Below are 16,233 nucleotides of genomic sequence, written 5' to 3'. Positions count from 1 at the left end.
AAGAATTAACTCGGTAACTCATGCCCACCTTCCTGCTCACTTCTCCCTCTCTTGTTTTTTCCCTTCTTCTCTTCTCTTTTTCTAGCCCTTCTTATCTTTGTATTGTATTTTGTGTATTTTATCTATATGTCCACAGGCGTATCGCGTATCCCGCCACAAGCATGTGCTTCTATAGGGACCTACGCCTTCTTCTGTACACATAAGTTGTATATACAGTATTTATATTCTTTATGGTAATTGATTTCATATGAATTCTTGTAAACAAAAATGACGAAATTGAATGGAGGAAAATAAATGTTTACTTGAAATGAAAATGAAATGAAAATATTGAGATACACATAACCCACCAATCAAAATGCGAGTGTGCAGCGCTAGCTGACACTTTATGACAAATCAGACCTGAATAGGAATATTTTGAGAACTTTATATGGTATAGGTACCTGACATATCAAATTTTCCGAGTGCGCGCAGCTCGAGCAGAAAATGTTAATATTCAGACCATAAAACTGACATTTTACTTTTTAACAATCAATTTTATCAAACAAAATAATGAAAGTTCGATTTCTGAGCTGACATATGTGTTTTTTGCTATTTTAAGCTTCACCTAACTAAATGCGAGCGCGAGCGAAAATTTTATATTGTGATATGATTTTTTTGTCTACAAGTCTTCCCCCATTTTTATTCACTCGTCTTACTCCTCTAATTTTTCCTCTTCTTTTTTCTCCTCTCCTCTCCTTTCCCAGAAGGTAAAACCAGTAAGACATATATTTTTACTGGGCCAGTTGATTTTCAACTGGACTAGTAAAAATCAACTGGAGACCAGTTCAAACAATATTATTGCATTCCAGTTGAAGCAATTAGTAATACCAGTTAAATTGTTTTTTATCAAACTGGTGTTACTGGTCCAATAAATGGTTTCCAGTAGATCTTTACTGGTTTCCAGTATATGTTTACTGGACCAGTTGATTTTTAACTGGACCAGTAAAAATCAACTGGAGACCAGTTCAAACAATTAATGCATCCCAGTTGAAGCAAAGTAGTAATACCAGTTAAGTTGTTTTTTATCAAACTGGTGTTACTGGTCCGATAAATAATGACTTTATTTCAAGTCAGATCATTTGACGAATTATGGAAAATGAATCTTGCAATTCAGAGAAAGTTATTATCGTTATGTCGATTGTTATCATCATTCTTCTTATAATTATCATAATTATTAATTTTATGATTATTATGATCATTGTTGTTATCATTTTTAATACTGTTATCATTGTTATTGATATTGTAATTATTATTATTAATATCATGATTATCAAGTATTAACATTATCATTAAAATAATTATTTCCTTTAATTATGATTAAGAGCAAGATATATTCCTCTGATATAGTCAACTGGTCTAAAGTAATTCATTGTTTGAAATAGAACATGGTCAAGACCAGTAGTACCAGTAATTCTGATGATGCTGATCACGTGGTTTACCTCATTTGTATATTTCCTGTTTTTAAAAGAAAAATCAGGATTCAGAATGGAATATCCTTGCAATGGCACTCATTGTTGTTTAAAAACTTTCTAAATAAGTGTGTGAACTAATTCACAATGAAAATGTGTAATTTCATATATCACATTTAAAATAACAGCAGAAAGATTAATTTACTAACCATCTTTTCCATCACATTTCACTGACCATGGTATATAACAACCCAAATGCATGTAATAAATTGATCCAGTAAGACCAGTACGAGGACCAGTTCGACCAATTCGAGGACCAGTCATTCTAGTAGAAAAGACCAGCTTAAATTGGATACCAGTATGAAAACCAGTGAGACCAGAAGCAAGACCAGTATAAAATTCCAGTAAATCAAGACCAGTTTATTTTTTAACTGGACCAGTAAAATCTTAAAGGGGAATCCAACCCAAATAAAAACTTGTTTTTATAAGAAAAAGAAAAATCAGACAAGTTGATAGGTGAAAGTTTGAACAATATTGGACAAAAAAAAAAAGTTATGAATTTTTAAAAGTTGTAAATATTGGTAATCACTATGCATGGAGACTTCAAATTGGCCGCATATGGGATGACATAGTGATGTAAGGCAAGGACTACTCTTCCATGTACCCCAATACATATTATGACTAAAATGTCATTTTTCCCAAAAGTTTTATTTCAAATTATATTTTTCTTTCATGAGGACATAAAAAATATACTACCTGGATTATATTTAGATTACTGCCCCAGGGGAATGGGTACTTAGGAGAAAACCACAAATCCCTGATAATAAAGTACATGGCCTATGGGAAAGTTGTCCTTGCCCCTTGTCATAATTTACTTACCCAGTTGCCAATTTGAAATCTACATACTATTAGTGATCTCAATTTTAAAGCAGCTATAACTTTCTTATTGCTTGTCCGATTTCTTTCAAACTTTCGCCTTTCTGTTTAATTCATTTTTCTCCTTCGATCCCAACAACATTTAATGGCCAAGGCTGGATTCCCCTTTAACTGGACCAGTATGACCAGTTAGACCAGTAAACCGATGTTCCAATTTCCAAAGTTACCAGTTAAAATTGTACTGGTCTAGTGGAACTGGTTTTTCCTTCTGGGTTTCCTTTTTTCTTCCCCCCCCCTTTTTTTTCTCCGGCAATAGGGGGGCCGGGTGGCGGGTCCCTGGGCCGGGCCCCCCTCGGGGCCCCCCTGGATCCGCCTATGTATTGAACTATCATGAAAAGAATGAAAGAGGAAATAAATTAATTTAATTGAGTTGAAATTCAGCGTTCCTCAAAAATCAAAATCGACGAAGTATGTCCATTCTTCATAGAGATAGCGTTATTATGTTCTTGTGTCTTTCCAAGGAGATCTCCTTGGTCTTTCGCAGTCAGTCGCGTCACGTCAATGACGAGAATACACGAGAAAAACTTGTTATATTCCTTGAAATGCGCATGCGCAATCTCTTGGATAATCGCCGGTACGGGACTAATGGCGACAAAACCCGACCGTTGGTATTTTTCAAGAGAACAACTGAAAAACAGTCCTTCTGCAAAATGTGGGACAGAGCCAGAGAAAGAATTATCCTACCGGCAGCAGGCTGCCAACCTAATTCAGGATATGGGGCAGCGGCTTCAAGTGTATCCTTTTTCATAGATTTCCAACATGGCGCGATATCGCCAAACATGCCAATCGTTGAATCGACATCATCATGTCTATGACTAACTTAGTATGATCAGACTCAAGTCAAACGAACTATTGGCATTGGACTAACGACAACGTTAGATCTAACGTACCGGTACTTACATGTATGATTATTACCTTATTATGACCGGATGTACCGGTACTGGAAAAATGCAGAAAGCTGCAGCCAAGTTTCCAGGTCTGACTATGTTACTTGTTACTGTTAGTACTTTTTTAGTAGGGTGTCTGGAGAAAAATATTATTTTTCTTATTTCAAGAAAATATCACATTTTCTTTGTGAATTTGAAGAGAAATGACCTTCAGACTGACAGAAATGTAACATTTTTGAAAAAAATCCGATTATTGGCTGCAAAATAGAAGAATGAAATTAGGTCAATTTTCAGCATTTCTCTGCCATACTCATAGACTGTGTAGGCTAGTTAAGAAATGGACACACACAAATCCAAATTTTTAGCTTCCGAGAGCTGTTATAAATTTATTATTAATGCCAAAAACTTGTCCATAAAGAGTCGAATAGGATTTTTTATGCTCTTTCTGATGGTATGATTTTTATAAAGATTTGGAAACCAGATCACAATGAAAAATTGCGACAAAGTGAAAAAATTGTGCAAAACAGAAATTTCATTTTCCCATAGAAAACGCATGGGGAAATGGCAATCTCAACACACACAAAAATAAGGGTTTGCAATTTATCTCTAAATCCTTATTTAAAATGATCATATAAACTTGTCCTTACTGTCAAAAGAAGCCCCTGAATTTTCTCTTTCCATACATGCCAAACACAAGTTAATAATCAATTCAGATCACATTTTTCTAGTAGCCTGAACTTCCCAAAAAAAATGTGCCATATTTTCCTCTAAATCAGCCTCTCTTATGCTGACACTTTTCAGTGTGGCTCCAGACACCCTACTGTTAGAGTTAGCCAGGAGGCTTCTAACGTTAGAGAGTAAAAAAACTAAAAATCATTTACTAACGTAAGGACTAAGGTTACTCTCATAGCTTAGAGTCATAGTCATACGAAGCCAGGGCTTCCGTCATATACAGTTTTGCGTGTACCACCAAAAAACCTGAAACTTTCGCCCCCGAGATTTCTACTTTCTTTCTAAAAGATCTAGGGCCTAGCCCTAAATCATGTAGGCCTACATGGGATACAACTTCATTTCCGACATTTCTACGCTAGGCCTAGGGCCTATGGATTTTATTTTTAGACAAGAATTCATCCGAAAAAAATGAGAAAAATATGAATAGACGGAAGAGACTTGCCCGATGTTTACGCCGCCATCTTGTTTTCTATTGTTCTTCACCCACGATACGGACGCTTGCGTCGCGTAACGTTGGGGAAGAACAATACTAATAGAAAACAAGATGGCGGCGTAAGCATTGGGCAAGTCTCTTCCGTCTATTCATGATGTTTTTCTCATTTTTTGTGACTAGAGCCGTCGATCGACAGCGCATCAAACCTGATGAGCGTTACGATAGGAACGAGCATAGTATTGGAAAGTGCCATGGAACATGCAGCTAAGCCTAAGAAGTCAAAATAAAATTTATCAAACACGAATTTATTACCAATATCTGCTCAGATTTGATGTGAAAAAAAAACAAACATAAGCTTAGAATTTATGCATGATATGATATATGAAGAAAAATTCACACAAATTCTTTCTTACATCATTATAATGAAGAATATCTTTACCCATCCGGCGCGCGTCCGGAATCATGATGTAATTTGTCATGCGCGAAAATAACTGTTTTTCGTGGAGGGGTATGCGACAAAGAAAACGGTTTGCGATGCAAAGAAAACGGTTGGTAAATATAAAATAATTTTATCATATTCATAATTTTCATAATATTTGGAATAGCAAGTGCAAATATTTCTTGATTGCATTTCCTCTAGTTGTCATTTTTAAAGCACTTAGGTAGGGACAGTGATTTTCCGCGATCGCGGAAAACGGACGGAATTCACGGAAAGGGCCTTTTGAAACGGAAAATGGCATTTCAAACGGAAAATCACGGAAAACGTATTTTCCCTCAAAATACACAGAATAGCAACAGAAATTACTCCAAAATCACAACAAAATGAGAATATTAAATGGCCAAAAAAAACCAGAAAACACGATCTCACTTCGCTACTATCATGACAATTCACACATCGTGACTGCACTCGACATCAGCACACTCGATTGTACCCCGCACCGTACCCGTACCTATACCCGGCCGGCCGGGTTGGGCTTCACATGCACACATGTATCGTTCAACTACGTTACATGTACACAGTTGTGTGTTGCTGCCCTCTACGTTTGAAGATGTAACAGCACGATATCGTGGTCTTAAAATCCAAGATGGCGGATTGGGAAAAGACGATGACTGATGATAACGATGTCCAAAAACCCCCAAAATTATCGATGAAATATCATTTCACCGTGAAATAATGCTAATAATATGAAAGGTGAGGATGTATGCATGCAAAATGGGTGTGTTAAAATATTTTATTCACCCGCATAGATCCGATTAGAACGGATTTTATTGTGTTTTTGGTACAGTAGCAGATACAAATTTTGACCAGTGCGAGTGTGCATGTAAATGTGTAAACGGAATTGTCACTTTTCCGTGTGTACAAAGTCTATGGGGAAACGGAATTTCCGTTTTCTGACATGCTGAAACGGAATTTGAGATTTTCTGAAACGGAAAAGGCAATTTTTTGAAACGGAAAATCACTGTCCCTACTTAGGCTCGACATTAGCGGTGGCCCGGGGCCACTAGAAATTCACCTCGGGCTTGGTTTTGGTGGCCCGAATCGGGCAACCAATAATTTTCAAAGTAGTGCAATTTTTCTCCCGATTTTGCACGCATTTATCAACTTTCTACAGTTCAAATTGGAAGTCAATTCGTCATGCGCCCTTTTTGTTAATCTACACACAAATACACACACAAAGATTGCATAGTCATGACAGTATGTAGGCCTACCGCTATAGCATACAGTAAACTATTATCCAGCCGCCTGCGCCGGGCGTCTGGCGAGAGCTTTGCATGCATGAAACCACTGCATGCAGCTAGTTAGCTGTGCGCTAGCAGACTACTCAGACTCAGGGAGCTGCGATACAAAATGTTGCTGCTAAGAAATCTTCCACAGAACTTTGAAAATCTACGTCAAAGTCACATTTTACACCTATGAAATGCCCTTCTACCGTCCATATTACTAAAATCTGGTGTAACCTGATTATTTGCAAGCATTTAAAAGAGGAATTATGACCTCTCTTTTGACTCAAAAAGACCGATTTCCAAATGCATTAATGCACATAAAACACATAGGTGAGTACATCACTGTCCCACGTGTGCATTTGTATGTATGTTGATACTTTGTTTCTTCCGAAGCTGTGTCTTTTCTAGCCAAAAATAAGCAGACAGTTTCTTTATTTCTTTTTATAAATGACTTCTTAAACCACTCTTGAGGAAGTAAATACTTTGGGAAGGCATTTCATTGATATGAAATGTGAATTTTTCCAGCATTTGTCAAATATAGGGAAGGACTTTTCTCACTCTGTTTTTTCCAGATATAACTTATGCCATTTTCTTATTTTTTTTCTTTCATTTTTTTTATAGTAGTCAAACCATTTATACCCCTTCCTATTGAATATGCCTGATTAAGAATATGTTTCTACTGAAAAACAATTACAAATTTTCCCAATTTTTTTATAAATTTTGTTTTATTCATTTTTCTTTCATTTTTTTTTTTTTTTCCTCTAAATTTTTTCTTTTCTTTTTTTTCCTGTTCTTTGTTTTTTTCTTTCTTCATTTTCTTTCTTTTGTTTTATTTCACTTATTCATTTTATTATTTTTGTTTTCTTTTTTTAATATACTAAATAAAAATTATTATTGTTTGTTTCCCCCTTTTTATGCATTGTTCTAATTTTGCAGCATATTTCTTTGATTTTCTCCTGCTTTAATATGCTGGAAGAGAAAATAAACTAGATGTGGGGCCTGCATAATCTAGGTTTTAGGATTCAAAAAGGAAGAAAGGAAAAAATCGAAAGTCCACACAACCTTTGGAACAATACAATTCTTTTATTCTCTTTCAATCATTTCATATTTACAATGGTAGAACAATTTATATATTACCACAAATCAATTAGCAAAGTAAAATAACAGCAAACAAGATTAACATACAAGATGTACAAAGTGAAAGTAACTTGGTGGTAGTGGCTGCAGAATTAATATTTTAGAAGTTCGTTTTATTCATTTTAAATTAATGTTTTTCTTTATACTTTTCGGGCCACCAGACTTTGATATCGGGCCACCAAAAATAAGTATTTGAAGGTTTTGGTGGCCCGAACGGGCCACCACCAAAAAAAGTTAATGTGGAGCCTTGACTGAAATAAAGGTGTCCGGTAATAGGATACACTGCCATACATGTATCGTCTGCTAACTTTAGCATGTAGTAACTCCATTACGTTCGCTGCTACTAAATTCTGTGTGAAAGGCAGACAAATAAGGAGCAGCGAAAAGCTGGTGCATGTGATATGCCCAATGGGGATCCACTGTGCACCAGGCCGGTAGGCCCGGCTAGCTTCGCGAGGCGTGTGCGCTCGCGGCCGCTGGATTTGTCGAGTCGTGCGGTGGAATATCGGTGTGTGATTTCGGCGTATTGATGGGTTGATATTGACACGAAATGGCGGAAAATCAACAAAAGAAGACCAAGAAATGGTCTCAGAAGTATAAGACTGAATACAGTCTCCAGTACCCGTGTATTCGGAAGTCGGAAAGAGGAATTTACCATGCATTTTGCACAATTTGCAGCGTGGACATTTCAGTTGAGCACGGAAGGCTTGATGATATTCGCAAGCACGTAGGGAGCAAACGGCATACGGACATTGCGAAGACGAGATCTTCGAGCTCCACTAGTACCCTGTTGACTTATTTCACCAAGCAAGGGACCAGCGAGGAGGAAGACGTTACCCTCGCTTTAATAATGATAAAGAGGATAATTCCTCATTATTATTGTTGAACAGGTACTTTTCTTCTATTGTCCCCTCATTTTTTTTTTTACATGTAAAAAGGCATATTTTATATTTTTCTTTAATTTTTATGTTAAAAAAGTGGGAACAGTGATTTTTTAAAAGCATGTGAAATGCTCCAAAATAAGGGTCAGATTGCACCAGAGAGCATCTAGAAACCCAGAGCTTCCTGGACCCCGGCCGCAAGGGTCGAGCGCTCCACACTCGAGATGTGCGCTTATGCGCACATAATTTGGTGTCGGTCGCAAATCCTCCCTAATTCTGATTTCCAAAAGTTGGCATCTCTGAAAACTATCCCAATTTTAAATATTTCAACAAATATCTTTCACAAATTTGTGGCAAACATTCTAAAGATCATTAACCAAGAAGAAAATATCGCAAAACTCACTAATACGAAAATCCCGCCGTGTTTTCCGAACACCTCTTGATTTCGCCACCCGATGTAGAAGGGGTCCTAAAGCTACGCACTCGATTTATTATGCAAAAAAATAGTTTTTCCTGTGCCTCAATTTCTAAAATATATTCATATAGGGCCTAGGATAAAATGAAATTTAAGCGAATATAACTCCAAAATTCCAATCAGTTGTTGGTTTTCTCTGCATTTAGAGATTTACTGCAGCCTCTGTAGAAAAAAAATTGAATAGGAATCGTTCGTCACTCTGCAGTCACAGTTCCACACACAGAGTGCGTATTTGCCATAAAAACTATGGGCGATGAGTGGTGCGTAGCTTTAGGGCCTGCACAGCTTTAGGACCCCCTACCATACACATGCGTGACCAAAAAAACGCGTTTAAAGGGGTGTTTTTTCAGTTTTGGACACGGTCCGCACGTGGACTCGTTAAGGGTATAAACACAGATTTTCAAGAAAAAGGGTGGTTTTGAAAGACGGGGTCAAACGTATTTAGGGTTTTTTTTCTCCAAAGCATTTTTTTGAAGACTAGCCAAACGTGTTTAGGGTATTTTTTTTCCCAAGCTTTTTCCCCAAGGTCATTTTTTGTCGACATCTTGTTCAGGAGCCAAAATGTGTAAATAAAGCTAGCGAAAAACTTGTTTAGGGGGTTATTTTGCACACAGAGAAAAACTTGTTTGGGGGGTGTTTTGAAATTTCTTGGTCACGCGTGTGTACAGCAATATATTTGACTGGCCCCCCCCCCCCCCCCGGGATTTTAGAGTTGTCGGTTAATATCGCTTCATAACGCGAATGATGTTAGCCAAAACTCATTCCACTACTCACCTAGTCTTGAGGACTCCATGATGTCTTTTTAAAATCCTTTGACATATGCTTCTTCATCATTGGAGTCTTGAACGTACCCCCGCCCATATAGAGACCCAGGTAAACAAAGATGGATTTCCCTAGGAAATCCATCTTTTCATAAAAGAATCACGTAAAATAGGTTGATTTTATTTCTACACCTTCCTACGCCTAATGCGTAGGAAGGTTTTAAAACATGGTCCCTAAAAATGTAAAAAAATGAAGGTTTCTTACCAGACTGATGTCGTGTAGATCCCTCGATCCACATGTACACAACGCAAATACAATAGCGTCGACCCTTGAACCGCTTATGTATGACGTACATCCGATTAGCGATGCCGTTTTGAAGAACAATTTATAGATAAAAATTATTATTTCACAAATACAAAAATTTATTACGTGATTATAAATAGCAGTATTATACTAATTATTTATGATCATGTAATTAATTAATAAGACGGAAAATTTGGGAAAATTTGGGAAAATTTGGGAAATCGCAAGCTCGCTCCGTATTTTGTCAACGAGAAGAAAAATCAACACTTAAATGACGCTATTAAATGACGCTAATATTCATCATATTAGGATGAATTGACTTCACATCGTTCGGTAAGTTTCATAGGACTTGATTCTGTAAATCCTCTTATTAAATTTGCGGGAGTTTGTTGCAATTTTGCATGCGCCGTGCCTTCAATTTTTCTGTACATGGCGGCAGTAATGCACCCATGGGTGACTGAGGTCAGAAGCCCATTTGTTTTCTGTGTGTATGACAACAAAAATCCTCAAAACAAAAGCAGGTCTAGACTGGAATTTTTAAAGTAAGTAGACAGTGCAGTGAAAAGGGGTAATTTTTCATGATGAATCTGCTTATAACATTTTTTATTACCACCAAGGTAATCCTTTTTGCAGCAAATGTAAACAAAGGAAATTGGAGCCTGTTGCTTGAAAGGGTCTTTCGTAGAACCGTTCTACCGTTCATTTTTGTCTCACCTGCATAGCAGAGTGAGACTATAGGCGCCGCTTTTCCGACAGCGACGGCGGCGTCAACATCAAATCTTAACCAAAGGTTAAGTTTTTGAAATGACAGCATAACTTAGAAAGTATATGGACCTAGTTCATGAAACTTGGACATATTACTGAACATCCTGCCTGAGTTTCAGGTCACATGTCAAAGGTCATTTACTAGGGTCAATGAACTTAGACCATGTTGGGGGAATCAACATCAAAATCTTAACCTCGGGTTAAGTTTTTGAAATGTCGTCATAACTTCGAAAGTATATGGACCTAGTTCATGAAACTTGGCCATAAGGGTAATCAAGTATTACTGAAGATCCTGCCTGAGTTTCAAGTCTCATGACCAAGGTCAAAGGTCATTTAGGCTCAATGAACTTTGACCAAGTTGGGGGTATTTGTTGAATTACCATCATAACTTTGTGAAAGTTTATGGATCTGATTCATATAACTTGGACATAAGAGTAATCAAGAATCACTGAATTCCTGTGAGAGTTTCAGGTCACATGACCAAGGTCAAAGGTCATTTAAGGTCAATGAACTTTGTCCAAGTTGGGGATATTTGTTTAATTACCTTCATAACTTCGAAAGTTTATGGAACCGATTCTTAAAAAAATTGGACATAAGAGTAATCAAATATCACTGAACATCCTGTGCGAGATTCAGGTCACATGACCAAGGTCAAAGGTCATTTAAGGTCAATGAAATTTGGCCACGTTGGGGGTATTTTGGAGGAAATTATTAGATTGCTGTCATAACTTCCAAAGGTTATAGATATAAACTCCTCAAAAAAAGTTTGGAAATCTGACTTTGATCGATAATCTCTCCTTGGTTTTAGTTGATATCCATGTGCAATTAATATTAATGAATAGAACATTTAATTCTCTTTAAAATGATACCTACATGATATGATTACGCTTCCCATGGAGGTGCAGTGCCTTGGAATGTGGCGCAAGGTCAAAATTCAAAAGTTGCAAAATGACACAATATTGAAAGTCACTGTTCTTTTTTCCCTGGTGATGAGTGAATTTCTCAGCGGTTTCTTTTGATTTTGATCGATTATTCCTCATCGGTTTTTAGTAAATATCAATGTGTAATTAATATCAATGAATAGATCATTTAATTTTCTTAAAAATTATACCCTACATGATGTGATTATCGTTCACATGGAGGTGCAGTGCCTTGAAATGTGGGGCAAGGTCAAAATTCAAAAGTTGCAAAATGACACAATATCGAAAGTCACTCTTCTTTTTTCAGTGGTGATGAGTGGGTTTCTCATCGGTTTCTTTTAATTATTTTCATGCACCTTAACGTCAACATTAACATGGAATCAAACACACCTCTGCAAAAGCAAACACAAACCACGACTAAAACCATGTGCCAGGCTCTTTTGAGCATGGCCGTACACAGAATTTCTTTCGGGAGGTGGGGGCAGACGCGCGTAAACGCTCTCAAGTTGAAAGCGAGACAGCGAAGCGAGGCAAGCTTGTCATTTTGGCTTGGTCGCGTGGTTGTCTCGCTTTCAAGGTTTTTTTTTAGAAAGTTTACGCGCGTCATGCTCCCCCCCCCCCCCCGGAAAAATTCTGCGTGAGGCCATGGTGATAATGAGATTAAAATATAAAAATAATGAAAATGAAAAGTATATATAAATCAATGTGCCAGGCTCTTTTGAGCATGGCCGTACACAGACTTTCTTTCGGGGGGGGGGGAGCATGCGCGTAAACTTGTTCTCAAGTTGAAAGCAACACAGCGAAGCGACCAAGCTTGTCATTTGGTAGACAAGAATAACCGTCGTTTCTGGGGATTTATTCAACAATTTCTGACATTTTACTATAATCCCCATTTACCAATACCAATACATTTATGCATTGGTGAGTGAGCCAACGCAGTTCAGCGGAACAACCAAAATACAGAGACTGAAGCTTTTGGTCTAGTCATTTGGGCACTTTTTGGAGTTTTAAAAGTGAAATATGAAGGCTTTCGTGCACACTTTTGGTGAATTTTGTGATAATTTTCAATAGAAAAATAAGTTTTCAAAAATTTAGGGGTCATCATGCCCCCGTATTTTCGTTGCGAGCATTTGGGGGAAAAATTAACTTAACAAAAACAAAAAAACAAAAAATTAAAGAAAGTAGAAGGGCCTGATCATGCACTTACACTCACTCTCTCAGCTCATATTTCAGGCTAAATTCCACCCGACAGTTCCGGGGACCAACCAACGTAATATTTCGTATTGCGAGGTACCGTATACTAAGGTCGCACCATGAACCGCATTTTTCATTGGATTTCTAACAAGTGGGTCTCGCGTGCTGGGATCTCACTTCTGGTGTCCACAACACGCAACTTCTATGGCTTAATTTTTCTGTGCGCGACAACATGTAATGAACCCTTGGGTTGTTCCTACGATCAGAGAGAAAAGGTGAAATACACGCGCGCCTACGGGGATTGTGAACTGTAGGAAAAATCGTATAAAATTACACTTTTTGATATTTCTACGAAGACGAAGTTATATAGAAAATGAAGAATATTACAATCAGACCATATCCCTAGAAAATTGCTTCAAGAAATGCCATTATGAAGAGGAAACGGACAAAAATTTGTGAAGAAAAATCACGAAAAAGGAAATCGCATCATGAATATTCATATCATGGGCGGTCCCACATTTGCATGTTATAGCGAGTTTTCCATTATTTAATAAATAATGGCATTATTTAATAAATAATGGTTATTTGTATATAAATAATGATTATTTGTATATAATGGCAAACTGTAAAAATTGTTTATAAATAATGATTATTTATAAATAATGGGATATTGAAACAAAATTATTATTTATAAATAATGAAGTAGATATTTCATTATTTAACAAATAATCTTTATTTATAAATAATGGAAAACTCGAACATTAAATAATGATTATTTATAAATAATGAAAATAATGGCGCACTCGAAAAAATTATTTATAAATAATGAAGTAGACGTTTTCATTATTTAACAAATAATCATTATTTATAAATAATCATGTAATGCAGGCGACTGAGGCGAGTCTGCCAGAGCCGTTCCACTTGTTTATCTTGACCTACTGATATTATTAAGTGGAACATTTTGAATTGAATTCCTTCTCTCTTATTATTCCTCTAGTATTACTTAAGAACATTTCCTTGACAGCTGGCATTCAGATTTCAATTGTGTATCAACACAGCCATTGTGTATATGCACAGATTTTACATGTTCCATTCATTTACAAAGTTTCCACGCAATGTAAGTATCTCTTAGAAGATGATATATGTACCAGTAGTTTTTTGTTTTCCATTGCTTACATAGTGATTTTCAGAAAAAAGGTAATCCAAATTTAGAGGGCTGATATTTGAATCATATTTTAATTTAGTGAAATCATTCTGAATGGATTTGAAAGAAAAACTCATTGGCTTTCCATTAATACCCTATTTGTACCATTTGTGTCACGCTTTACCGGATGAATTGATGTTGAAGACAACAGGTGCATATACCACTTTTTTCCAAGTTTTCGTAAAGTGGGTAAAATGTGCACTTGATAGAATAAATGTTTTTCAAAGTAATTTTGGGAATGAAGAGTCCAGGCATTCCTGTGAAATTATGATTGATAGGTTAATGTCTTATTCACTTACACCTTCAAAATGTCCTTCACTCCTTTGCACACAAAGCCGGCAGCGTGGAAAGATATCTTGGATAGCTCGTCTCACCATTGCCGGATTTTCGCGCGAAGCATCCCGCTCATGTCGAATTCAGCTCTGTAAATCATCAAGATATTGGGGAGGAGTTGCAAACACCTTGTTTTTTAAGTTTTTCCAAAGGAAATTACCACAGGGCGTAAGGTCAGGCAAAAAAATATGTGTATAGCAAATTTGAATTTATAGTAGCACCGTACAAAGATTGTACAATTAGCACATTTGAATTGAGTTTAACAAAGATTTCATGAATTAACTAGCAAAGTTAGCACATGTCAGAAAAACGTGAAAAATAATAATTTATTCTAGATCTCATCACATGCTCTGTACCTGCCAATTTTCATTGCCATTATACGTTTAACAGCCGTGATCGAAACCATTTATAAAACTCTCTGATTCTTGTTATTTTATTAAAGCATGCATGAACATTGCTTTTTCTTTCCAGAGCATATCTGCAGCATGTCTTTTTCTTGCTGCAAAAGTTGAAGAGCAGCCTCATAAGCTTGAACATGTCATTCGAGTTGCCCATGCATGCCTGCACAGAGGGGAACCACCCCTGGACCCAAGGAGTAATGTAAGTATAGTCTTGTACTGGCTGCACAGAAACGTTAGCGCTAACTAGGCCCATTTTGAAAGTCTGTTTTTGATGCATGATATAGGGCGTGTTTTTTCGTCGTGTACACATAAACACTGAGAGCCAGTTTACGTAATATGATAACTTGCATTGTCTAAATTTCCACCAATAATTCATGAATTGATGATTACAATTCTCACATTTTTTCACTTGATTTTTCTTTCTTATAAGTGTTGAAAAATGACTGTAGATTGCTTTAATATCATAAAATCGTCAATCTCACTCAAAAAAGTTTGTGCGGGAGATCGGAGATGACACATTGTCCTAACCGCCACTCGATCGCTATCGAGGCATGGTCATTGCGAACAGTGTACACTCTGATCCCTACACACAGAGAAGCTCAATTTGATTGTACCATGAATTGCGCAATCCTCAACTAGAGTTGATGAAATGAACTTCGATCATTGACCCCTATTTGAACCCTGAATGAGGGCATGTGCTTTCTGGAATGTTGATAAACAATGCACAGGATATCAAAAGAAGAAGAAAGAGGGGGCAACAATGGAGGGAGAGCCAGAGGAGAGGTTGGAGAAAGGAGAGGGGAGAGAGCAAGAGGGAATAGTTGATTGAGAGATGGAAAGAGACATGTATAGGGTAGGGAGGTGGGCTAGATTGAAAGAGTTGGAGAAAAACAGGCCAATTCAATTTGTTTAATCCTTTCATTTTATTCGTTCATTTATAATCATTCATGTATATGTTCACAACCAGAATAATTTCATTTTAATAATCTATACTGAAATATTTACCCACATTATTCGCAGTTATTATATGAATAAGGGTTAATAAACCAACCGCCACATTTTTTACCTCAATGGTTCGAGTCAGACTCATAACACAGGAAACATGCATTTCTTTGATTACTCAATCCACAACTGGAGTTGAGGCCCTTACTAAACCCACTCTGAACGAAGGGCGGGTCTACAGACCGTACCATGTGCTTTCTGGGCTCCTTTGCATAAACGTTAAGAGAGTGAAAGAGACATGGGGGAGAGACAGACAAATAGAGACTGCAGTCAGAGAGGGGGAGAGAGAGACGGAGAAATGGAGGGGAGAGGAATAAAAAACCCTGATCAGCTTGGAGGAGAAGGGAGACCAGAGGTAGAGAAGGGAGACCAGAGGTAGAGAAGGGAAAAATATATATCTACGATGGTTATTCACCCACTCCCCCCCCCCCCCCCCTTATAACAGCAAATTACTTTTTGGGGTGAAGATTATCAAAAGAAAGGAAGATCGAGAGATAATTTGCAAGTTTGTGTGAGCGATTGATGGATGAAGGTGTTTGATGAATAATTTTTGAGTTGAGACCAGTGAATTTGCACATTGCTAAATTTACTGAAAGGAAGGTTGGGCATCGAAGCACAAGGTAAAGCAGCGATCATTTGTTAACATATTTGTTAATCAATATTTTTTCTTCGCAAATTTTGTTCAAAGACCTGAT

Source organism: Lytechinus pictus, chromosome 3 (genome assembly GCF_037042905.1).
Source record: "Lytechinus pictus isolate F3 Inbred chromosome 3, Lp3.0, whole genome shotgun sequence".
Taxonomy (NCBI): Eukaryota; Metazoa; Echinodermata; class Echinoidea; order Temnopleuroida; family Toxopneustidae; genus Lytechinus; species Lytechinus pictus.
The sequence above is the reverse complement of the archived record's forward strand: the minus strand, read 5'-3'. Positions refer to the sequence as shown.